The sequence below is a fragment of the Pelodiscus sinensis genome, chromosome 11, assembly GCF_052426305.1.
Source record: "Pelodiscus sinensis isolate ZL-2025 chromosome 11, ASM5242630v1, whole genome shotgun sequence".
Classification (NCBI taxonomy): Eukaryota; Metazoa; Chordata; order Testudines; family Trionychidae; genus Pelodiscus; species Pelodiscus sinensis.
The window spans coordinates 39911727-39938047 of record NC_143062.1 but is presented as its reverse complement, the minus strand read 5'-3'; the positions used below and the strand labels follow the sequence as shown (position 1 = coordinate 39938047).

Below are 26321 nucleotides of genomic sequence, written 5' to 3'. Positions count from 1 at the left end.
ATTAGGAAACATCTAGTCGACAGAGGTACTTTAAGTCATGGAGGCTGAAAAGGTTTTTTTTTTTTTTTTTAAATCTGATTTGTAAAGTACTCAGAATAATAACTTTAAAGTCCACATTTAGAATTATGTCAGCAAACCAGGTGTCCATAAATGCCAGTCAGCCTCGGCACTGCATGGTATTTTTACTTTGGTGGTGCACAAAATACTGCAGAAATATAAATCTGAATCTAATTTTCAAAGTTCAAGAGTTTTATTTCATCCCAATTGCAGTCCTGTTCTGAAGTCAATCATGGTCACTAACGTAAGTTTGAAATAGGGCCATATATTATTTTAATCAACCCAGGTGATGCTTTCTTATGCAAAGCATGTTTCATTTTTCTTTCCCGCAAAAAACACTTTTATCTTCTAATCTTAGGGAAAGAGAACATTTATCCTGCTTGTGTCTGATGGACAGATATAGCAAGCTCTTTACTCTGCTGACTATCAACTCTGGAGTATCTGGAAAGAGATAGACCATTCTTCTGCTACTACCCAACTGCCCAGGTATAACATTCACTTTATGCTTTTTTAAAAGTACTTCTGTACCACTAACTCATTTTAATAAAAAAACTGAGTAGCTAATAGTAGGCCAAAAGGAAGTGCAAAATGCCAGATAACCTGTCCAGAAATTACCCTAAAATGGATTCCACAATTCTTTAAAAACAAAAAACAAAAAAAACGCGTGCACACACACACACCATATCACACTCACAACCCCCTGGTCTGGCAGCCATTGCTCATTTAGTTGACTGCATGCAGAAATGGTTTAATTTAGCAGGTGCACGTTAAACTAAGGAGCGGGAGTGGGGGATGTGGGGCTGTTACAATCTTAGAAGCATCCAGAGTGGAAAACCATTTATCCTTGGGTCAAAAGTTTTTTGCCCTGTCATGGTGAGGTAAGCCTTTGGTTTGCCACGACTTTCATAGCAAACAAAGGGCCAGAGGACCACAATTGTAGTTCTATAATCCACAATTTCTAAATTCTATGCCCCACTGATGTATTCAGTCACCATGAAATACCCTACCAAACTCAATGACCAAAACAGACATACTTCCCTCTGTGAGGAAGATTACTTGGCATCACTTGTAACCACAAGGAGGCCCTTTATCCCGCCTGCCTCAGGGCTGCCCAGCTGTCCCTCGTCCCATCCTGACCAGACCGGACCCGACCCTGAGGTGGTGGGACTCGAACCCATGACCCTGTCCTCCCCAAGCAAGGAGTTTATCAATAACATTTTGATAAAGTTATTATCAAAACGAATAACTTTATTAGTCACATATAGGCAGACCTGAATATTTGACAAAGGTGTTAGACCAAGTGATTGAAATAAGGGGTTGCTTGGCAATACATACACGCAAGAAGGGATTTATCATTCTGGGCCCACAGTGTCTGATTTAAGACTTAGGAAAAGCAACTTTTGACAGTTTTTCAATGTGCCTACAAAAATAGAGACCTTCTGCATTACATCTCTCTGTCATTGTCACAGGAATCAGGCTGTGTCAGAAGGCATTTCTCCTTTAGATGACAGACAGACAGACAGGAAGGAAGGAAGGAAGGAAGAATGAAAGAAAGAAAGAAGCCTTCCTCAATTTGTAGATTGTCTTTGGTCTTCTTGGTAAGGAGAAATGATTTAAATTGTCTAAGCAATCTGAATAGTTGGACACCTGGTATTTGAGGCTGAAAGGCACTTAAATTGCTTTTGCACTTGGAATACCATTAACATCTCTCACTCAAAAAGGCAAAAGGAGAAGAGGGGTCTACATTATAACTTGCCAAAATAAAATAAATATTTGAAAATGAAAAACTAATATAAACCAAGACAGTTCAATTCTTTGCCTGAGCGGGCAGGCAGACTGACACAAGCACCGAACATGGATGCATGGGTGCTATAAAAGGTCTCAGGTAGAGAGAGGACTGCCTTAATTCTTTAAAGGCTCTCAGAGCTTTGTCTCTTGTAATATCTAACAAGGTCTTCAAAAACAATTCCCTACCCTCACCCACAATGATTTTGGAGAGCAGGGACCTTGAGGACTGTGGTCCGGAGAGTGATTTCCAGAACCTGCCTGGCTGGCTCCAGTGATCCTAGAAGTGGTATGCACTTAGGCTATAGAAGACTGCAAAAAAACCACACCCACAAACACGATACAGCTATGGCTGGTCCCCTTCTGGGAATTTAATCCATATGGCGTGTTTTTCTTGGAGTCAAAGGAACTGGAGGCATGGAAAAACTGCCATATGACGAACAACTGAAAGGACCTAAGGTAAACAGCTCCAGAAGGAAGCAAACAGGAGAACATGCAAAGGTATACAAGAGGTAGATTGGTCCTTCAATCCACTCCTTTTTGTAGTATAAAATACAAGGGGCATTCTGTGACACTGAAAAGAAGAAAATGTAAAGCGATAGGAGTTCCTTCCTCCCTACCCACGTACAATGCACAGTTAGCCTGTGAAACTCATTGCAACAACGTATCGTTAAAACCAGGGTCTTAGCAAGACTTAGGCTCTGTCTTCTCTTAAATGCTTAAAGTGCAGCCACGGCAGCACTTTAAACCTGAAGGCATGGCCAAGACAGCATGAGCACTGGCAAAAAACTCTCCCCGCACTATGTGAACCACCCTCATAAGGAGAGTAGCTCACTGCTCTGGAAGTGTAGCTCACAGTGCATGAGCCAGGTTCACACTTGCACTGTACTACGCTGTAACTTGCTGCACTCAGGGAGGAACATTTTCATATCTTGAGCTAGAAAGTTACAGCACTGTACAGTGTAGACTTGGCCTTAGAAGGAGATTGGACCATAATAGGAGTAATAAGCATATCCTGAATTACGATAATACATGTGAAAAAATAAAACAGGAGAATTGGAAGGAATATAAATGCTCATACTCCAGACCATAAACCAACCTCTAGGGGTTAGGAAGACTCTTTCCTGGGGAGCAGGTTCTCTCATTCACTAAGGTGTCTCTTACCCCTCTTTCTGAAGCAGTTGGTACTGGCCACTTTTAAAGAAGGGACTTGGATTTGTCCAGTACGGCAATTCCAGCACTTTGGAGGTGAGCAATGTGGAAAGGTGCTATGTCCAGAATGGCAACCTTTAGTGGACAGATATAGTGCCAAAAATAATTCCTGGCTACTCCAAGCTACTAGTCAAAGAGAATCTCAGTCAAGATCAGGATAGAAATAGCATTATTTTTTTTCTTATATATTAACTCGGATAATATTTCCCAAATAAAATCCATTTATAATTCATATTTATTTTGTTGTTACATGAATTCGTATTTATTTTGTTGTTACATAGGCATAGAATATCTCCATCTAATTAGAAATGCATCCCTTTTTTGCAAGTAAAATTAAGCACTCCACAGTTGGGATCCCCAATGTAATATTACTCCACAGCTAAGATTATACTGAAATCAATTCATGCTGATGTGTTAATTACCACTTTACCTAAACTTATAGGACACATCACTTAATGCTGTTCAGAGCTGGGGAAAGGCTTAGTATCTAATAAGTTTGGAAGAGATTTTGTAGATTGCAATTACGGTTTAAGGAGGCAGGTGAATGGCAGAATTATTGCCATTAATTTTAATTTGTTAAGACATGTATAGGGAGCCTGGGAGACATGTGGGGGAGCAAAAGGAGGCATCAGCTGGTTAAGATGGTCCATGATAGGAGGTCTGGCAGGCCAGGAGGTCTAGTGGTTAGTGCTCCTGACTTATAGCCTTTTGCCGCTCAGTCAAAATCATAGGTACATCTGTTCCTGACCTTAAGCTAGCAATTTTCAGCTTCCATTCCCTCCCATCTATTGGCAACATTTGGGTACAGGGCCTTAAGAGGATGCAAGAGGGCGATACAGACCCTCCCTCTGCACTAGGTCTTAGCTCAAGGGAAGTGACACTGGAAGGGTCCTCTGAAGAGAGTTTAATTTTCTCCCCAGGCTACTTACTATTAAGTACAGCATGAATCTGAAGATGATCAGGAGAGATGAAGAAGCTGTGCTTGGTGCACTCAAATCTGAATCCTGGACTGGATGTAGCACAGTCACCTAGAATGCAAGTCGCATGATGGAGTTAACTTTGGATATAGCCACTATCCTCTGCAACGTAGTCTCTGTGTACACAAAAACGTCTCACCCTGGTGGTGCTGGATGCACCAAGGCCAAAAGAACTTAGAGTGAGTGACAAAGCCTCTGGATCAAGCCATAATTCACATCCATTGTGACAACGATGGGCAACTTGGCTTCCAACCAGATTACGTTTTTCATCTTGGCTTAGGGCGTGGCTTGGAACCTAAGCACAAACCGCTTATTGCGTATGCCCTTAACCAAATGTTACCTCCTGGAGGTCTGAGGTTGTGATGTACCTGACCTGGCATGATGAAAAGCCAGTGTTCATTGTCTCCCTTTAAACATTGTGGAACTAGGATACAGTGCTTCGTGCTCACAGGTCATCCTGGTTTACATTGGACCTGCAAAAGACCACATGGCAGGACAAATTGCCAGAGTACTGATGGCCAAACTCTCCGGGTAATCAAATGTATGGTAGGATTCATTTGCTTTTCAAATGCTTACGTCATGGCTGAGCTGAGCAGCTTTCTCTACCTGCACCATAACAGTGCGGTCATCTCAATACAAGAATTTGTCAGGGGCCGAACGATCAGGGGATTGTAAGGTCAAGAAGCTTAACAGTTTGGGGCATGGGAAGGTGAAACTTCTAAAGTCATCATGCTGCTTAGTCCCTGATAAGGAGCTTATGGCAACTTTGTTAACCGGGGAACATGAAAATCCCGAGCTCTGCAAGTTTCACCAGTGAAGTTACTCAACCTTGATACCTCCAGATTCTTAGTCGTCCAGCTTGCTTTATAAAATGAAGAAAATTCAAGGCTACACAGGTTGAGCGGCTGAGTGAGTGACAGAACAAAAAACAAAACAAAAATACCCAAGTAATATAGTAATCCTACAGTGACTCTCAGGCTCCTCCCTCAGATAACAGGACTGTTTATCTAACCAGGGGTATCACCAGGGATACCCAACAGCTGAAGGCAGAGAATCAACTATGTGCTGTATAGATCTCCAAGTGCTGTCCATTGAAGCCATAACAGATGAGAGCTGCTGCTATGGATTAATCAAAGCACACCAATATGCCATAATGGTAGAAATAATGTAAGTGTCCTGTGAGTGAAGTAACTGTGTTGGTATTAGGTATTAGAGAGTCCTGTAGGAAAGTGCTGATCCATAATAATTTGGAGCTACAGGAAGAGCAAACAGGAAAGGGCAGCAACACAACAAAACTGTACAAGCAGGCTCAGACTTGCACTTGAAAGAAAAAAACGGGGGAAAGCTGTTGGCTAACAAATTGTAAGTTTTATCTTGGGGGGAGGGGGGGAGGAGAGAGAGAAAAATCAGGTCCCGGAGAGAGCAAAAGAACAGGTAAAAATCCCTTCTTCTCAAGAGAAGCAGGGATGGGGTTGATTATCAGAAGTTGTCCAGAGAACAGCGCAACAAATAGAAAGACTCTGTGGAAGGAGTCAAGTGTGGGATCTTCTTTCAGATCCATGAATGATAACGCAAAGGGAGAGACAGACAAGCATGTAGACAGTTTTACTGTGTTTTAAGATATATTTTCTCTTAACTGCTTTTTCTTTAAATGCTTTACTTTGAGGAAGTAATTGGGCCCCTGATTAACACGGTCATTGATCCAAAAGGGAGCAGAATGGAAGAGTCTGATTCTCAATCTCACCTGGATGATAAACAAGTGACAACAGGTCTAAGGCTGGCCCTATACGGTGAGCAACATTGAACTAAGGTACATAACTGCGTACCTTACATCAAGTTACTGCTGCGTCTCCACTGCAGAGGGTCGACGAGAGAAATGCTCCCGTCAACTCCCCGTATGCTTCTCAATCCAGTAGAGTACCGGAGGTGATGAGTGTGTAATCAGCGGGTGATTAGGTAGGTCTTCATTAGACCTGCTAAATCTACTCCTGGGGGATCGATCCTCACAGAGCTGATGTCCTGGTAAATGTAGACAAGCCCCTAAAGTAGGAGAATCATGTGAGTCCATCCTCAGCCGGGTAGCAGCCTGAAACCTGAGACTGGGTTGTACTCACAAAGACCAGAAAGGATCAGCTGCTCACTTCACTCAGTATCTCTGACAATAGCCATCATGGGTGTTGCAGATTCTTTCAACAAGGAGGAAGAGATGGGATTTGCAGGATGGCTCCCGCTGACTAAAAAACATTAGTCCCAGGATATGACTATGCAAAATAATTACTAAAGAACTACTGTGACTGGTGGTGCTAGAACTAGAGGTGCTACTATACCCCTCAGTTTGAAGCAGTAACAACAAATGTCAAATATTTGGTCATGGTCATCAGCACCCCGATAAAAAATTGTTCCAGCACGCTGTGGCCTTTATGACAGAATGTAAAAAAAAAAAATCCAAACATTACAGTTAGAACAAGCACTGTATAGCAAAAACAAATATGTTCAAATGTAAGGCATTCTCTGTGCTTCTCACTGGAGCAGAAAACCCCCAAAACAAAAGCCCATTCTTCACATAATAGCCTGCATGAGGAGAGTGTAGATAAATGAAACATGAGTTTCTCTGATATTACAGCTCCTTTGACCACTGCGTGGCTTGCCAAACAGAATGCTTTAGGCTTATTCAGGTAGCAGCACACAAATAGACCAAATCTCAGCATTTAACGAACTGGACTCCCAATCCTTTACCAGAAGCAGCTGAATTTCTTTACAATATTCGAACAAAGATAACCAGTATGAAACTCAAAATTCAATACTGTTATGGTGAACGATGGATAAGCTGCAACATCTAGAAACAGAGCAAGCTAAAGGTATAAAAGAAAAAGCCCTCCGCACATATGCTGCTGTTTCAGTTATATGTAATTGACTAGTCTAATCCTTTGCAAGACTCCCTCATTTATTGCCTAATAACTTCAACTGAACATTGAAGAGAAAGTAAAATGAAAAATAAGGGTCAGCCACAAAAGGAACTCTGCTGTTCTGAGAAAACACTGAAAAACTAATTCTTTTACATTAATCTAGAACCTGGCACATCAAACGTCGCCTCTTTGGTAGAGGGTAGAAATCACAGACAACAGTCTGGTGGAATGGGGACAGTTCACGTGGGTTTCCTTTGCTTAACTTTACTCTTTTTAGAAATCTGAGAAGTCTTTAACCCACAGTTACTAAGACAGAGCAAGCTTCCCTTATGCACAGAGCCCAACACGAGTGCAAGTGGGAGAGTAGCATGCATACTGCGCCTTTCCATGTCCAAACCTGACCTGTGTACAAACCTCAGGTATTCTGCACACTAACCCAGATACACAAATTTTCATATGCACACTTATGAAAAAATATGGGAGGAAAGGCTCACATTGAGAAGATAGGCAACTTTGAAAACATTTCTTGAGGACCTAAGAAATTTTGAAGCTGGCATCCAATTTTTAATTGTGAGTTCAGTTCTTAGCAGCCTAAGCCTCAGTGAATTTCAATGTGACAAGGTACCAAGGGTCTAAATTTCATTAAAAAAAATAGGGCTTAAAACCCTAACTTACTTAGATACTCTTGAAAAGTTTACTTATCATCTAAAATAACTCAAAAACAAGATGAAACAACTCGAAGTAATATTCTATTTAGATAATCTGCATTAACCGTAGAAGTATGTTTTTTCATAATTCTGGACATTAAGTTGTTCCCCCCTACACTGACTCCTCCCCAATACATCCCATCATTTAAAATAATCATACATGATGAGTAGTTTCAAACTTGTGTCCTATGCTTAACTTGAAAATAATAATAAGTGGGACATAATTTTAAATAACATTAGGATTTTTTAAAATAAAGCTTATTTGTTTATCACAACTTGATAGCCTCTTGCAAAATTCCTGTCTGGAATTCTCATGTCGTCTTAAATTCATTTTTGGAGAGGACCACACACACACACACCCCACACACCACACACACACACACACACCCCTCTTACCTGTGTTCCCTTGAGAAAATGTTTGACTGCTAGCTCCACAGTTTGGAAGAGGGAGAAAAGACCCCTGAAGACAAGATATAAAGGCTAGAAGTTAAAAATCCAAGGCCAGGTCTACATTAAAGGGGAATGTCAAATCAAGATACGCAACTCCAGCTACACTGAATATACAATTTCCCCACCATCCCAACAGTGGAAGGTCAAGGGGAGCAAATGCTCTCTTTGGCTTTCCGTACTCTTAATAGGAGCAGGAGTACTGGTCATCGGAGGAACCCTCTGAGTTCAATTTAGCATGTCTTAACTAGACCCACTAAATCAAACTCTGGAAGAATGATCACAGAAGTTTTGATCTTCCCCAGAGTGAAGACATGGCCTAAGAATACTGCTGGTAACTACAACAGGTAGAGCACGGTCTTAAAAATATCCATTGGCTCTTTTCAGGTGAGAAATTAAATCTGTTCAAGTTTCATCTACTCAAGAAGGGGAAACTTTCTAAAAAATAAAAAAAAATTAATTATTGAGAAAAAGCATGTTTCAGTATGTGGCTTCTTCCAAAGGGTGTGAAGTGAGGCGATTGGGAGAAAGGTTATATTCCTTTTCATAAGGATGGAAAGCTGCCACACTCCCTGCTTCAACTAGGATTACAAGTAATAGACTTGGGGTCTGACTAGACTTGGAACTCAGGTGAAGCCGACAACTGCTCCCCGTAACAAGGCTGTTGCCCACGTCACAACAAATATTTTGTTTATCTATCATTCTAAAGCAACAGAGGATAAATCAGCACTGCCTCAGGAGGAACTAAATAGAATGGAAACAATAAGTAGTCTTGTGGCACCTTAAAGACTAACAAAAATATATATTGAGTACCATGAACTTTTGTGAGCACACCCCACTTCCTCAGATGAGCAGAGAGAGCAAGTGGATTCTGCCCAGGGAAGCTCATGATACTATATATTTGTTAGTCTAAGGTGCCACAGGACTACTCGTTTTTAAAGTTACAAACAAACGAGGTTATCCCTCTGAGGCAACTGAAACAGAATACTTGAGTCTAAAATAGTTTGTTAATCTCAGTAATATCCAGTTGCTTTCTGAAAAGCTCTCTCTTATGGCAAACCGCCCCCCCCCCCACACACACACACATTTCTGCAGGGAGATAACATGGTCTACTGGACTGTATGGTGGCCCTCAGCAAGTTCTGTTCCTCTATGAACTTTTGCCTGTTTGTTTACTTGTACAATGGGAATAATGATGCTTATCCCCCTTCATAAATTCTGAGAGCTCTGGATGAAGAGTTCTGTTTAAGGGCTAAATATTATTGTCTTCTTACTGATTAAGATACATATTTGTCTCAGCACCAGTCTTGAGAAGGTTTCATTGTAACAACAAAAATCCAGAAAATAACCACTTAACAAAAAATCAGATTCACACGTTCACTATGGTAGGCATATTTCATCATACAGAAATAGTTGGTATCTCCTTAAGTTATTCATATTTACTACTACTCAGCATCCTCTGTGCACTAATTCATTCATCGACAGTGACTGGTACCCATTTGCAATCATTATTACCCGTGTACTCCCACTCAATCAGTTATGCTCCCTTAATTTAAGACCATTCATATCCTAGACATTTCCCATTACTTTATGAAGTCAATGTCATCTGTGGTCATTAACCATAGCCCAAAATGTTATCAAAACTCTGTTGCATCGCTTTTTCTTTCAACAGAGGAACTGGGCTAAATGTGATGGATTGGAATACTCTTTAAAAAAAACATTTTTTCTAATAAAGTTACAAGCTATTATTTGCCATGTCAGCTTTAGTGCTATTTATTTTTGTTATGTAAGCAGCAAAGGGATGTTGGGTGTAAGGGAACAGCAATATTTTGCACGGAGAGAACTGATGATCTGGAGTACTTTACAAAGGATGAAGCTGTTTATAGGCAAGCACTTGGATTTTATTCCTTCTGCTCTATTCACTGCTTGTTACCCTTCTGAATTAACAGTTTTTAATGAAAATCCAAATGTGACTGACTTTATTCCTACACTGACTGTATTCCTACACTGACCTCATTTTTCAAATAAGTCTTTTGCATCCTCAGAGCTTCCTTAATTTTGGTGGAAGCTACAGATGTGCAGAACCTCTGAAAACCAGGCCAGTGTATGGCCGTCTAGGTCTGGGAGGGGAAAGTGTGGGAAAATTTGGTTAGAAGAGGCTACCAGTCAGGAATGTACATTCGTATCCCCCTCTCAATGATCTTGTTCTGAGACCTGGAGTAAACCACTTAAGCTTGTTGGTGCCATAACCCCTTATTAGAGATTGGTTAACTATTATTAAAGCACTTTCAGAACTCAAAGTATTATACATTTCTAAACAATAATCTGAGGGACAATATACAATTCCTTAGAATTACGTAAAACTTACAAACAAACAATCTTATCTTTTAAGTAGAAAATGCACACCTTTTACATAACACCTCTTGTAGAAAGTTAATTTACATTCATTTATGGGCACTGCAAATTAACAAAAAAAACCCCACACTTTTCATAGTCAACAGAAGCAGAAATAAGGACAGATGGGAAGCAAAAAAAAAATGGTGCCAGCATTAATAAAAAATGAATGCTAATTCATGGACAAGAATATTTCCTTAAAAAGCCAGATGGATAAAGTTAGACTGTCCAAGGGATTTACTAGTGACTCAAACCCACACTTTACATAGCAGATAGCCTCGAATACCTTTCTAATATGGCAAGGTCACTATCTTATTTTAACTAAAAACTCCTTGAATAAATTCCCCATTACATTTGCACAAACATATTATCCTTCAGTTTAAGCCAGACTTCTTAAAATTAATATATTCTAAATGCCAAATCAAAGGGAAACCAGGCCTTGACCTGGTTGAGATCATCCATGCCCTCATTTTACTACACTGGCTATTATCCATTGCAGGATCTATTTCAAACTCAGTACTTTCTCCTTTTTAAGTCCTTTCCAAGATTGCAATGACAGAGCAAATGCTGGGAGGACTCACGTAGCACCTTAATTTATCCAGGCATAAACTTTCATGGGCTAGTGCCCACTTTGTCAGAGGCAAATGTTAGTTTTTTGTTACATTATGCGGAGGTGCCTTTGGAGAGAATGCAACATGGCTCCCATGACATTCCATAAAATAGCCAGGTGGTTATGCAGATGCAAAACACATGGTCTAGGAAAGAGTGGCCCTTCCAACAGAAATACAACTCCCCCAAATTGTAATATCCATCCCAAGAGATTGAGCATGCAACTTGGAAGTAAGCATTCTACTACCCTCTCACCTTACTATCCGGCTCCCTGAAGAGTCAGGAAGACGCAGTGATGTCACCAGGGACGGCTCTAGGCACCAGCAAATCAGGCAGGTGCTTGTGGCGGCACTTTGCAAGAGGCAGGATTCAGGTAAGCAGCTGGCGCTGCCCCCCCACCCCGCAATGCCTAGCCCCACCCTGCTGATTTTAAAGGGCCGTGGCCTGGGAAATGCCATGGTTGCGCAGCCAGCTGGCACCAATGCGCACCTGGAGCCTGCTGGCCACCCTGTCTCCTTTCCTGCTCCTCCCCAGCAGTTGCTAAGCAGCCAGCGCTGCCCATGGCAATGCCTAACCCCGCCCCACTGATTTTAAAGGGCCATGGGAGATGCCACGGCTGCACAGCTAGGGTTACCAGGTAGACCCCCACAAAATATCAGACACTTGATTGTGGGTGGCAGGGGAGGGACCAACCGGGAGAAAGGGGGCAGGAGGCGGGGCTGGCGGGGGCTGCGGGTCTGGCTGGGAGGAAGGGGGGGGGGATCAGGAGCCTGGGAGGGGGGCTGGATAGGAGGAGGGGGGGGACCGGAGGAAGGGGGCGGGAAGCAGAGCTGGGGGGGCGGGGTTGAAGTGCAGCCACTGGCCGCAGCCAGAGTCCAACAGGCCGCGCTCCCTCTAGCTGCTAGTAGAAGCTGGGCAGGGGGAGAGGCTGGGAGTCCCAGCCAGTGCCCCACCCCGCCCTGCCCCTGCACATGACCACAGGGCTCCCAGCACCAATCGCAGCCCCATCTCCCAGTTGCTCCCCCACCCGGCTTCCGTCCGGTGCCCCTCCAGAAATTTAGAAAATACCAGACATTGCATGTGTCTGGTATTTTCTGGATTTTTCTACCAGACAGAGGGCGCAAATACCGGACTTTCTGATAGAAAACCAGACACCTGGCAACCCTATCCGCAGCCAGCACTGGCACCATGTGTGCCCGGCCCCGGAGTCTGCTGGCCAGCCCCATCTCCTGAGTCCTGCTCCTCTCCGGCGGCCGCTACCTCCTCCAAGAGCCTCTCCACTCTAAGCGGAGGCTCCACTCCACCAGACCCGCAGCCTGGACCCGGACATCAGCCACGCCTCCGCCTACATCATATGTAAATCCCAGGTAGGACGCCCCCTTCCTGCCTAGGGTTGCCAAGTGTCCAGTATTTTCACCTCCTGTCCAGTAAAAAAATTCAGAGAATACCAGACACGTGAGATATCTGGTATTTTCTGATTTTTTTCCCAGGCCAGGAGGCAAAAATGCCGGGCGCCGAGCACCTGGCAACCCTACAAACACTTAGCGCCCGACCTCCCTCCCAGCCCCCAACACTCCCAGCCCCCATGCTTACCTGGTTCTACAAAATGACTGCTGGCCAAAAGACCTAGGGGAAGCTCCCCTGTTCCTATCCATGCACCCACTCTTAAAGGCTTAAAGGGGACATGCTGTTTTAATGCGGTTTAATTTTTTATTTTAATTGTTTTTTTGGCTTAAGTCTTGGAGTCCTTTTTTTTTTTTTTGCTCAACAACTTTGGTCTCCCTTCCTCCTTCTGCCCCCCCTCCCCCGTGTTTTTTTTGTTTGTTTGTTTGGTTTTTGTGAGGCAGCGGGAGGGGTGGCCAAATTTTTTTTTGCTTGGGGCAGCAAAAAAACCTAGAGCCAGCCCTGGAAGTCATGAGGTCACAACTAAGTTCAGCTCTTCCCAGAACAGCTTCCCTGCTGCTTCAATGCCCTCGTCTTGTCCTTTTGCTGTGTTACAGTTGGCAACATTAGCAGGAAAGGAAGAGCACCAGCAGTTCCTTGTACAGTAAACTTCTGATAATCCTGCACCTTTAGGACCCAGGGGGTGCCGGATTATCAGATATGCCGGACTATCAGAAGGGGGGGCTATGAGAGGTCTGGAGTGGGGTGGGAGGGGATGCCACCCCAGACCCCTCATAGCCCCCCACTTAGGATAGTCCGGCTCTGCCCCAGGAATCCCTGATTCAGCTGCTGCTGGTCAGTTTCAGCAGCAGCTGAATCGGGGATGCCTGCAATAGAACAGTTGGGGTGCTGCCGGGTTGGTCCCGCAGCGCCGAGGGATGGCGCCACAGCACCAACCCAGCAGCACTCCAGCTGCTCTTGGGGACGCCTGGGACAGAGCATCTGGGGTACTGCCCGGTTGGTCCCGTAGCGCTGCCCCTCGGGGCTGTGGGACCAACCCGGCAGCACCCCAGCTGCTCTTGGGGACGCCTGAGGCAGAGCAGCTGGAGTGCTGCCGGGTTGGTCCCGCAGCGCCAAAGGATGGCGCTGCGAGACCAACCCGGCAGGACCCCAGCTGCTCTGCCCCAGGGGTCCCCGATTCAGCCGCTGCTGAAACAGATCAGTGGCTGATTCCAGGAAGCCCCGGGCAGAGCAGCTGCCTTCCTGGAATCAGCCGCTGATCTGTTTCAGCAGCGGCTGAATCGGGGACCCCTGGGGCAGAGCAGCTGGGGTCCTGCCGGGTTGGTCTCGCAGCGCCAAGGGGCGGCGCTACGAGACCAACCTTGCAGCACCCCAGCTGCTCTGCCCCAGGCGTCAGGATTCAGCCTGCTGGTGAAACTGACGCTGCTGGTCAGTTTCAGAAGCTGCTGAATCCCGATGCCTGGGGCAAAGCAGCTGGGGTGCTGCCGGGTTGGTCCCATAGCGCCGTCCTTTGGCGCTGCGGGACCAACCTGGCAGCACTCCAGCTGCTCTGCCCCAGGCGTCCCCAAGAGCAGCTGGGGTGCTGCCGGGTTGGTCCCGCAGCCCCGAGGGGCAGCGCTATGAGACCAACCCGGCAGCACCCCAGCTGCTCTCCTCCCGGCTTCCCGATTTAGCTGCTGGTCAATTTCAGCAGCAGCTGAATGGGGGAAGCCTGTCCGGCTGCCCCAGCACTTCCGGGTTCCTGATGGTGCCGGACCATCAGGAGTCCCAAAGCATTGGATGCCGGACTAATGGAGTTTTACTGTAATAGGTTTTATTTCTGCATACCTATGATTTCTGTCTCAAAGTACCTTAAAGTTTTACAATAGATGCAACTACAGAGAGTGGATGAATAGAGCAAATATCCAAAATACTCAGGAGATACCACTCACACCTAGAAAGGCACTACTTGTCAAGATGACATGCTAATAGAAAGCTACCCATGCCATTTTCAAAAAACCCGTATTTTCTTATCGCCAGGTACAATTTTTGGAGGTGGGTTTTACATTTTCTTTGTAGCAATGGAAGAATTTATCCCATGATGTGATCCAAGTATGGACAGTCCAACAAAGAAAAGCCAGAGTAAAGTCCCAAAATGCAATCGAGATCATAGAGTGAGCTTTCTTCCCATGACCTTGATGATCATTTACACACAGAAGTGGTGCCATGATCTAACCCTATGGTATTGAGAGTTTTTTTGTAGACTTGTAAAATTCTACAGTATCAACAAAATGGAACACAATGATGTTGGGTGGGACAGCAGCAGCAAGGAAGGAGGAACCCAAGATATCAGGATAGATCCGCCTGGGCTGTGTCAGATGTTTGAGTTTGCAACTGGCTTTGAGCTACGTGTGACAGAGCGACTGGAAGGCAGCAGAAAAGAGCAGGACTGGATTACCAAAATAATGAGATTTTGTTAACTAACCATCCCTAACCGAGAAGCAGCTGACGATGATGCACTGTCAGCACATTCGAACCTGGAGAAATTGGAAGAAAAGCATCACTTTTGTTCCACAGAAATCCCTATACACAGCTAACCAAAGTGGTTTTGAAGTGATTTAGGTAAGCCAGAAAGATGGCAGAGAAGATGCAGAACCTGAAATGAGGATCTTTCCAAAGTGATCCTGCTCAGGGCTCCATAAAGATTTCAGAGATATCTCAGTCTAAGTCCTGCAGCAATAACGTGTTAATGTACACAGTAAGCAACATGCCCTCCTTCCAAGGAGTAGTTTTAAAATATCAGAATTTGCAAACTATGCAGGAACTGGAAAACAGAGTTTATTTTTAAAAGAAGAACAGAACTCTTGCATCAGTTTAGTTATGTTTCAGAAGATGAATCATTATAATTCTCTGATTTCGGACTAGTGATGTTAACGAGTGACCTGTTAACTGGTTACTCAGTAAGCGCCACCCTTGAAGGGGGAGCGATGCTTACCAGGTAATGGTTAACCAGTTCCAGGAGAGCAGCTCCCCACCCGTGGCCCACGATGGGCAGAGAGCTACTTCAACCCCAACGGTCCACATGGGCTGGGAGTTGGCAGCCCCTCCCAGGGCCAGAAGGGGAGCCCTGTGGGGCTGCCGGCTCTCCCAACCTCACACGGGGCTGTTGGCTGAGCCAAACCCATGCAGGCGAGGAACCAGAAGCAGCCAGGCTGGAGCAGCCCCAACTGCCCACCCTTGTTTCATCAGTTAATTGGCTAAACTTGATATTTAACCAATTAACTAATTAAATGGGAATTTATGTCCCTATTTACATAAGAACGACCATACTGGGTCAAACCAAAGACCCATCTAGCCCAGTACCCTGTCTGCCAACAGTGGCCAATGCCAGATGCCCCAGAGGGTGATCACATGATCCCACTCCTGCCATCCATTTCTAGACAAATAGAGGCTAGGGACACCATTCCTACCCATCCTGGCTAACAGCCACTGATGAACCTTACCTTCATGAATATTTCTAGTTCTTCTTTGAACCCTGTCAAAGTCCTAGTCTTCACAACATCCTCTAGCAAGGAGTTCCACAGGTTGACTGTGCATTGCATGAAGAAACACTTCCTTTTGTTTGTTTTAAACCTGCTGCCTATTAATTGCATTTCATGATCCCTAATTCTTAAGACATGGGAACAAGTAAATAACTTTTCCTTATTCACTTTTTCTACCTCAGTCATGATTTTATAGACCTCTATCATATTCCCCCTTCCTGGCATCTCTTCTTTCCTAAGATGAAAAATCAAAATCTTTTAAATCTCTCTACGTATGGGACCGGTTCCAAACCTTTAATCATTTTTGTTGTCCTTTTCTGAACCTTTTCCAATGACAATATATCTTTTTGAGATGAAGTGACCATATCTGTACACGGTATTCAAGATGTGGGCATACCATGGTTTTATATAGAAGCAATAAGATATTTTCTGTCTTATTCTCTATCCCTTTTTAAATTACTCCTAACATTGTTTGCTTTTTTGACTGCCACTGCACAATGAGTGGATGTTTTCAAAGAACTGTCCACAATGACTCCAAGTTCTCTATCTTGAATAGTTGTAGCTAAATTAGTCCCCATCATATTGTATGCATAGTTGGGATTATTTTTTCCAATTTGCATTACTGTGCATTTCACAACATTAAAATTTTATTTGCCATTTTGTTGCCCAGTCACTTAGTTTGGTGAAAGCAGCGAGGAGTCCTGTGGCATCTGACGAAGTGAGTCTTCGCCTACGAAAGCTTATGCTCCTACACTTCAGTTAGTCTATAAGGTGCCACAGGACTCCTCGCCGCTTTTGCAGATTCAGACTAACACGGCTACCCCTCTGTTAGTTTGGTGAGAACTTTTTGAAGCTCTTCAAAGTCTGCTTTGGTCTTAATTATCTTAAGCAATTTAGTATCATCTGCAAATTTTGCCACCTCACTCTTTACTCTAGATCATTTATAAATAAGCTGAATAGGATAAGTTGAAGGACAGACCCTTGGGGGTTACCACAAGTTACCTCTCTCCACTCAGAAAACTTACCATTTATTCCTACCCTTAGTTTCCTGTCTTTTAACCAGCTACCAGTCCAGACACTCTTGACTTTCCACAAAAATATCCTTTAAGATGAAGTCAAGTATCAGAGGGGTAGCCATGTTAGTCTGGATCTGCAAAAGCGACAAGGAGTCATGTAGCACCTTATAGACTAACCGATGTTTTGGAGCATGCATCTGATGAAGTGGGTCTTTGCCCACGAAAGCTTATGCTCCAGTACATCTGTTAGTCTATAAGGTGCTACAGCACTCCTTGTCGCTTTAAGATTAAATACTGCATTCATCCCATCACTCCACCCCTCAGCATTTTGTTGGAATGGGAACATCAAGTTCAGAGGGGGATGGGGAATGGGAGCATCAAGTTTGGTGGGGGAGGGGGAAAAGGATAACAAAAGCCATTTCTGTCCTGGAACACACAAGGAAAAAGTAAATTATGTGACTGAGAATCAGACGTTTGAATTCCTGGTTTCTGTGTTGAAAAAGACCCCCACTCTATATTGCATTTACATGACATTTTCCATCTCACGCATTTTTCTCTGAATTCCAAAGTAAATAACATTCAACACATGGAATCCCTTCATCTCCTAGGCTGCATAGATTTATTGTCAATGAACTGTGGAAATCAGTGTCCTTGTAAGCAAAACAAAATTTATCAAGTACTGACCTGCTTTAGATTGGATTAAACTGGATGGTCCTTAAGCAGTCAAGTATTGTAAAACACTGCAAATGACTGCTTTGACCTCCCGTATAACAAAAAAGGTACTCTGCCACGCTTTATATGCGGTCAGACTGTGGAAAGCTGTTTGACTATTTTTACTGACTTATTGCAAAGTGATCTACAACTACAAACGGTTGATTATATTGTAATTTCACAAAAGAGTTAAATATGTGTGGCTATCATATTGCTTTGGGAGCATCAAGCTCTACTGGACTGAAAACATGCTCCCCAAAAATCACACATAGTAACCTAGTTTGAAAACCCATACTGTGTGCTTGAGTCAAAGTCTTAAGTACACATTTCAAGGTTTCTCCCAAAGATACACACTGACTGTAATAGAAAATCCATGCACACATACATCTTAGGCCATTTATGCTGGATAATACCTAAGAGTTGCATGTGTTTTACTCAAGTTGCATCGAACAGACAGGCTTTGGATTTCACAGAATTTCTAATGTTCTATATTACCACTGCAAATGAAGAAAACGGAATGAAGACATGTTTTTGAAAAAAATTCAGAAAAGACTGAGGAAAAGCCTCCAGTTGAATCAATTTATTCTGGGCGTAGGAGGGGTGAGTTGGTTCACTGGCCCACCAGGCAATGTTGAAATAGATATACAGTAGAATAAGCAGAAATGGCATTTCATTACTTTTTTGCTTTGCTATGCAGATACAATATAAAAACCAGTACTTTGTATTTAACAAGGAAGCTGAGGGTAAAGTATCACGAAGCATATTGGCCCACTGGGATAATGGAAAAATTACTGGCACTGTATTGGCATTCAGACTTCATCTGCACAAAGGTTTTATAAGCTGTGACAAACAGTTATAAATCTACGAAGTACAAATGTGCAGGTGCGAAATGCAACATTCTCCTCACACAGCAGTTGAGAAATATAAAGGATATGCAATGTAAAAAATATAAAAGAGCTTGGTCAACATCCACTATCTATATTTCAAGAAGGTGCACAATCAAACGATTTTTACCACAGAGAACCTCTCTCTCTAAAAAAGGTATATTGGAACCAATATGTTATTGCACTCTACTTCACCTGCTTATTTATGTAAGTCCACATTAGTCATTTCAGCATTAGTCACTTTAACAATCACAATACGAAAAGCAAAACCTACTGCCAGAAGAAATAAACAGGATTACACAATATCTGAAGAGAATGTCAATTTCCTCAATTGCTAAATTCACAAAGAACACTTTTCACAGCAGTAAGTGTTGATCTAAAACTAATCCTGCATAGTTACAGTTTGCATATTTCCAGTTTAAGAGAAACAAACAACAGTGCATTTAAAATGCCTCAAGTATTTATCTTAGCTAACATGCTACAAGATATATCAGTGGGTTTAATACAATACAGGGCCACTCATGGTATAACTTTGTCATATGGTATAATGAGGCTTGATAATTCAATTTTTGTATGCAATTTTGATGGATAATATCCATGATTAACTGAAGTCCCCCCCGCCCCAGGTTAATCAATTAAAATTCTCCACTATTGTGAGAAAGTATAGGGAGGTTAATTACTTAAAGACAGAAGACTAAGACCCCCCCCCCAAAATTAAAGTTTTATCACTATAAAAACCACAAATTGTTGAAATTATAGGTCAAAATATACAAAAAGTAAATATCCTTACATTCAATTCTAATAAGGTCTCAGGCAGCATTTTTCTTTCCCTGCCTATTGTAAATATGTAGTTCAGTGGTTCCCAACCTTTTTGAGGATAGTTTACTCCCAGGAACTCCAGTCCATGGGGTAAGCCACTCTTACATCTATCTGTAAATCTCTCAATGGTAATATTTTTGTAATTTTAATAAAATCATAACACACAAGAACTGGAAGGGACCTCAAGAGGTCATCAAGTCCAGTCGCCCTGACCTCATAGCAGGACCCAGTACCGTCTAGACCAGTGTTTCTCAAACAGTGGTACAAGTACCCTCAGGGGTACATCAACTGAAATTTGGAAAAAACTCAATTTTTGTTTTAAGTTTTACAGCGCTTCATTATTTTAAAACTTTTTACACCCAAAAATTTCATCGCCCATCCGGCTACAATTAAGTTGTTTAAAGAAATGTGTTTCAATGGTAGGGGAAAAAAACGGTCTAAAAACTATAGGTACTGGGTGTACTTTAGATATAGATAAATATATTTTAAAAAGGGGTACTTTATTAAAAAAGGTTGAAAAACACCGGTCTAGACCATCCCTGGTAGACATTTATCTAACCGGCTCTTAAATATCTCCAGATATGGAGATTCCACAACCTCCATAAGCAATTTATTCCAGTGTTTAACAAAGGTAGGAAATTTTTCCTAATATCCAGCCTAAACCTCCCTTGCTGCAGTTTAAGCCCATTGCTTCTTGTCCTATCCTCAGGAGGCCAAGGAGAACAATTTTTCTTCCCTCCTCCTTGTGACATCCTTTAGATACCGGAAAACCGCTATCATATCCCTTCTCAATCTTCTTTCCAAACTAAAGAAGTCCAACTCTTTCAGTCTTCCTTCATAGTCATGTTGCTCTTCTCTGAACCTTCTCCGATTTCTCCACATCTTTCTTTAAATGTGGTGCCCAGAACTGGACACAATACTCCAGGTGAGGCCTAATTAACGCAGAGTAGAACGAGAACGACTTCTTGTGTCTTGCTCACAACACAGCTGTTAATGCATCCCAGAATGATGTTTGTTTTTTTGCAACAGCGTCACACTGTTGACTCATGTTTAACTTTTCATCCACTGTGACCCCTAGATCCCTTTCTGCAGTATTTCTTCCTAGACAGTCGCTTCCCATTCTGTAGGTGTAAAACAGATTGTTCCTTCCTAAGTAGAGTACTTTGGATTTGTCCTTATTAAACTTCATCCTACTTACGTCAGACCATTTCTCCAGTTTGTCCAGATTGGAGGATTGGGTCACAATTCAAAACAAAGCAGTTGCAACCCCTCCCAGCTTGGTATCATCTGCAAACTTAATAATCGTACTCTGTAAGCCAATATCGAAATCATTGATGAAGATATTGAACAGAACTGGTCCAAAAACAGACCCCCGCAGAATCCCAATTGCTATGCCCTTCCAGCAGGATTGTGAACCATTAATAACTACTCTCTGAGGGTATGTCTACACTACAAAGTTAATTCGAACTAATGGACGTTAGTTTGAATTAACTTTGATAGGCGTTACACTAGCGCTCCGCTAGTTCGAACTTAATTCGAACTAGCGGAGCACTTAGTTCAAACTAGGAAAACCTCATTCTACGAGGACTAAGCCTAGTTCGAACTTACTAGTTCGAATTAAGGGCTGAGTAGCCCCTTAATTCGAACTAGTGGGAGGCTAGCCCTCCCCAGCTTTCCCTGGTGGCCACTCTGGCCAACACCAGGGAAACTCTATTGCCCCCCTCCCAGCCCCGGACCCCTTAAAGGGGCACGGGCTGGCTACGGTGCCTGTGCCAGGTGCAAGCCTGCCAGCACCCAGCCAGCAGACCCTGCACCTGGCACGGCTCGAGCCAGCCACCCGATGCCCCCCAGCCCTCCCCCTCTTCCCGGGACCAGGCTGGCGGCTCCTGGGAGCTTGCCCAGGAACGCAAGAGGTGGGCACCCGCCTGGTCTAGTGCGGACATCATGGACGTCGTCCATGACCTCTGCACTAGGCACAGGAAAGCGGCCGTCTAGGGCAGGAGAGCTGCCAGTCTGGCCACCCAGGAGCAGGTGTGCATGAAAATCAAAGTGGTCCACTGAGACCCCCTACCCTGAGCCCTGAGCTTACAATGGCCGTACTGGGTCAGACCAAAGGTCCATCTAGCCCAGTAGCCTGTCTGCCAACAGCGGCCAACCCTAGGGACCCTGGAGGGGATGGACCAAAGACAGTGACCAAGCCATTTGTCTCGTGCCATCCCTCTCCAGCCTTCCACAAACTTCGGGCAGGGACACCACTCCTACTCCCTGGCTAATACCACTCCATGGACCCATCACTTTATCTCTCTTCTCTTTAAACTCTGTTCTAGTTCTAGCCGTCACAGCCTCCTGCAGCAAGGAGTTCCACAGGTTGACTCTTTGCTTTGTGAAGAACAACTTTCTGTTACTAGTTTGAAGCCTGCTACCCATTCCTTTCCTTTGGTGTCCTCTAGTCCTTCTATTATGGGAACTAATGAAGAACTTTTCTTGATGCACCCTCTCCACCCCACTCATGCTTTTATAGACCTCTATCCTATCCCCCTTCAGTCTCCTCTTTTCTAAACTGAAAATTCCCAGTCTCTTTAGCCTCTCTTCATATGGGACCTGTTCCAAACCTCTGATCATTTTAGTTGCCCTCCCCTCTCCCACCCTCTCTCTTCCCCTCTCCCACCTCCTTTTCCCAGTCTCCCCCAGTTTTGTTCAATAAAGAGAGATTCTATTTTTGAGCACACGTTTTCTTTATTTTGTACATCAGGAAGGGGGGCTAGGGAAGGGTAAGTGGAAGGAGGTGAGGGAGGAATGGGGCACGAGCCCCCGATGGGGAGGACTGGGGTGGCTCTGCGGGCTTCTGGGGGTGGAAGCTCTCCTGCAGCCCCCAATTGCCCCCTCTCCCCACATGGCAGCCTGCGGCAAGTGCAGCCGGTCTGATGGCCGAGTGCTGTGATGTGCCCAGTGTGGGCACTCAGGGCACTCCAAGCCAGGACTGCTTTGCAAGCCGGGAACCCCTGAGAACTGTCTGTCCGGGGTGGGGGTTGGGACCCTTTAAGCACAGCCCTCGGCTAGCCTGAGGCAGCAGCTCCACGCTCTAAGTCCTCATTTGATGCCCTGCCGGCACTGCTTTCCGGCCATCCTTAACCCCGGTTCAGGGTCCACTTAATGTGGACATGCTAGTTCGAATTAGCAAAACGCTAGTTTTTTAGTCTGGATCCGTTAGTTCGAATTAGCTTAGTTCGAATTAGCGCTGTAGTGTAGACAAACCCTAATAATGGTTATCCAGCCAGTTATACACCAACCTTATAGTAGCCCCATCTAAGTTGAATTTGCCTAATTTATTGATAAGATCATACAAGACCGTATCAAATGCCTTACTAAAGTCTAGGTATACCATGTCCACGGCTTCTTCCTTATCCACAAGACTCATTATCCTATCAAAGTAAGCTATCAGATTAGTTTGACATGAGCTGTTCTTTACAAATCCATGCTGGCTGTTACCTATCATCCAATTATCTTCCAGGTGTTTGCAGACAAACTCCTTAATTACTTGCTCCATTATCTTTCCTGGCACAGAAGTTAAACTGACTGGTCTGTAGTTTCCTGGGCTGTTCTTATTTCTCTTTTTATAGATGGGCACTATATTTGTCTTTTTCCAGTCTTCTGGAATCTCACATCTTCCATGATTTTTAAAAGATGAAAGCTAAAGGCTCAGATGTGTCCTCTATCTTCTTGAGTATTCTAGGATGCATTTCAACAGGCTCTGGTGACTTGCAGACATCTAACTATTCTAAGTGATTTTTAACTTGTTCTTTTTTAATTTTATCTTCTAAACCTACCCCTTTCACATTAGTATTCATTATATTAGGCATTCCTTCATCAACAGACTTCTCGGTGAAGACTGAAACGAACAAGTCATTAGGGACTCCTGCCATTTCCAAGTTTACGGTTACTGTTTCTCCCTCCTCATTTAGCAATGGGCATATTCTATCCTTGGTCTTGCTCTTGCTTCTAATATATTTATAGAAAGTCTTTTTGTTGCCCTTTATGTCTGTAGCTAGTGTGAGCTCATCTGTGTCTTTGCCTCTCTAATGTTGCCCCTGCATACCTGTATTATTCACTTATATTCATCCTTTGTAATTTGACCTAGTTTCCATGTTTTATGAGACTCCTTTTTATTTTTAGATCATGCAAGATCACCTGGTTAAGCCAAGGTGGTCTTTTGCCATACTTTCTATCTTTCCTACGGAGCAGAATAGCTTACTTTTGTGACTTTAATACTGTCCCTTTGAAAAACTGCCAGCTTTCTTCAGTTGCTTTTCCCCTTAGTCTTGCTTCCCATGGGACCTTACGTACCAGCTCTCTGAGCTCACCAAAATCTGCCTTCCTGAAATCCATTGTCTCTATTTTGCTTTTCTCCCTTCTACCCTTCCTTAGCATTGTGAACTCTATGATGTCATGATCACTTTCACCCAAGCAGCCTTCCACTTCCAAATTCTCAACCAGCTCCTCCCTATTTGTTCAGATCAAATCTAGAATAGCTTCCTCCCTAGTAACTTTTTCAACCTTCTGAAATAAAAAGTTGTCTCCAATGCAGTCTAAGAACTTATTGTACAGTCTGTGCCCCGCTGTGTTAGTTCCCCAACAGATGCCTGGATAGTTGAAGTCCCCTATAACAACCAAATCCTGCGCTTTGGATGATTTTGTTAGTTGTTTAAAAAAAGCCTCATTCACCTCTTCCGCCTGGGTAGGTGGCCTGTAGTAGACCCCTAGCATGGCATCACCCTTGTTTTTTACCCTTTTAAACCTAACACAGAGACTCTCAACAGGTCTGGTTCCTACATCCATCTCCACCTCAGTCCAAGCATGTACATTTTTAATATATAAGGCAACATCTCCTCTCTTTCCCCTCCTGGGCTTCATTTGCAACTCCGGTTGCCTACATTACCACTCTAGTTCGAACTAGAGTGGTAGTGTAGACATACCCTGGGATACTACCAATGTCATAGTTATATTTATTAGCACTTCCAGTTCTTCCTGCTTATTACTCATACTTCTTGTATTTGTGTATAGGCATCTGCCCCGTCAAATCTAGTTCAAAGTCCCCCTCACTACGTTAGCTAGTCTGCATCCAAATATGGTCTTCCCCTTCCTCGAAAGGTGAACCCCAAATCTGCTTAGCAATCCTCCTTGGAACAGCTCATTTTGTGCCTTTGCCTTTCTAATCTTGCCCCTGCATACCTGTATTGTTCGACCCTGCATTGTGTGTGTGTGTACTGTAAAAATCATCGCCAATGTTTACGGATTAAAAAAAATGTCAAGACCAGGTCTCTCTAATGATATTTGTGGTGAATTACCATACAACATATTTAGAGTGCAATCTTGGATAGGGATGTGAAGGTTTAAGTAGGTAGGTGGGGGCTGGAGCAGCTCTCAGCCTGTTATGGGCAGGGGTCTACTCCAGCCCTGTCTACCACAAACAGAGGCTGCTCCAGCTGGGACACCAGAGCAGTCCCTACCTGTGAGGCACCCTGTCTCACCACAGGCTTTGTCCACGGTGAGCTCGGGCACTCCACAGGCAGGGGCCACTACTCCAACTGGGACACCAAAGCAACCTGACCTGCCACAAGCAGGGGCTGACCTGGCTGGCCAGGCTAAAGCAGCCCCTGTCTGCAGATGGCGGTGGGAGGTATTCCAGCCCAGCAGCAGGCAAGGGAGCTGTTTCAGCAGGGCTGGAAATGCCATCCCCATTTATCCCCCTTAATCAGTTAACTGGTCAAACAGTATGTTTAACCAGTTAGCCAATTAAATGGGATTTTACATCCCTCATCTTGGATAGGATCCCACGGAATCAGCATTCCTTATTAAGAAAGCTGAGGTGACTTTGCAGTAAAGAACTTAAAAATTCACAGTAGATCACAGAATCAGAGTTCACTTCTACTTTTAGTGTTATTTGTGGTTAGCAATTTGGCACCAACTTATGGCCACACATTGGCATCAAATGGCCAGTGCAAAGTCCAAGACACCTCTCAGTGAATCCCAACCTGAGGAAAATATCTTGCCAGAGGCCAAGGGAAAAGGTACAAGGGTTTTGGAAGACTACAAAGGGAAGAAGTCCAGTTACTCCGTAAATATTGTGTGTTATGCCAGGCTGTCAAACTTCTTGGGGCTTAGCTTACTGGTGCGGCTCTGAATACCTCACTATTTCACTTCAATGGATAGTTTTTATATCTTTTCAAAAGGCATTTGAAGAGCCAAGCAGGAAAACGTAAAGTTAATGACAAAGGGTCTTCATCCTCTTCATTGAGGCAAATTGCCACACTTGTACCCTATGGAATCAGCTGTCATGTGAATGGAACAGCCAAAGATACAAAGCCAATTGTACGACGGAAGTTCAACCACCCCTGGTTTAATATAGAAATACAACATCACATATTGGCATACAGCAACAAACAGATATGGAAGCTGCCAAAAAACACTACACGGGAGTAGAAGGATCAAACTTTAAACTAACCATGGGACTCTAAAATCTGCTACAAACCTACACATGTAAACTGATTGGTACTGAGTTTTTTAAGGTCATGGTTAACACACTGGCTACAGTGGAATTATGAATAAATGCACACTGCATTATTTACTCGGAAACTTATAATGGTTCCCGCTGTTGGAAACGTGGATTTTTGACATCATAAAAATTCCTGCACTACTTCAGTAAGTAATCTTGTAAATTGGGCGTATCAAACTGGCTTTGGAGGGCCACTTGCGGCCTAATCAAAATTTTTTGCAACCCGCCAGAACATTTTTATAAAAAACGAAGTGCGGCCCGCTGGCCGCTTGGAGCACATGGCTGAGTGCCTGCTTATAGCCAGGTGGGCTGCTCTGTGC

General features: G+C 43.7%; 1 protein-coding gene across 2 annotated transcripts in view; it reads right to left on the bottom strand.

Moving 5' to 3' along the window:
- The window catches only part of CNTN3 (contactin 3), a 274838-nt gene that overhangs the window by 233531 nt on the left and 14986 nt on the right, over positions 1 to 26321 (bottom strand). The window contains exon 1 of one of the 2 annotated variants that reach the window (XM_006113828.5): positions 3984 to 4084. The exons of the other annotated variant lie outside the window; for it this stretch is intronic. The gene's annotated coding sequence lies outside the window, so the exon portion shown is untranslated. Of the gene's footprint in view, positions 1 to 3983; positions 4085 to 26321 lie in introns of those variants that run through there. 2 annotated transcript variants of the gene reach the window in all.